The sequence below is a fragment of the Egretta garzetta genome, unplaced genomic scaffold (assembly GCF_000687185.1).
Source record: "Egretta garzetta isolate BGI_Z169 unplaced genomic scaffold, ASM68718v1 scaffold1245, whole genome shotgun sequence".
NCBI classification, from domain to species: domain Eukaryota; kingdom Metazoa; phylum Chordata; class Aves; order Pelecaniformes; family Ardeidae; genus Egretta; species Egretta garzetta.
In genome coordinates, this window is record NW_009259624.1 from 10,820 (window position 1) to 11,263 (window position 444).

Below are 444 nucleotides of genomic sequence, written 5' to 3' on the forward strand. Positions count from 1 at the left end.
GCCCGTAAGGACCCAGCACGGCTCTGCTCTGTGCCCTCTGTCGCTTGCCGCTTGGTTGGCTGTGTCCCCTGTCCTTGTCCCCCCCAGGAGCAGCCGCAGCCCAGCTGCCACCCTCCCCTTCACCCCATCTCCATCCTCCCATTTCCACCTCCTCCATCCCCATGCAGGGGGGCTCGGTGGACCGGGGGTCTGCAGGCTTGGGAACGCTCTCCCTGAGCTCCAGGACCTGGCACTGGCACTTGCTGGCCCTGGTGCAGCAGCCCCATGTTGGGGTCTCCACCGCGGTGCGACCCGGGGGTGCCGGGGATGGCTGTAGCCCCCCAGAGGTGCCGGGGATGGCTGTAGGCCCCCCGGGGTGCCGGGGATGGCTGTAGCCCCCCAGGGGTGCCAGGGATGGCTGTAGCCCCCGGGGGTGCCAGCGGTGGGCGGAGCCGCCCCGGGGGC

The 444-nt window shown here is 71.6% G+C and overlaps 1 protein-coding gene across 1 annotated transcript in view; it reads left to right on the plus strand.

Annotated features, from left to right (window-relative positions):
• LOC104125974 (collagen alpha-1(XVI) chain) overlaps positions 1-444 on the plus strand; it is a gene marked incomplete at its 5' end in the record, with an annotated part of 25,891 nt that overhangs the window by 8,705 nt on the left and 16,742 nt on the right. The window lies entirely within an intron of this gene.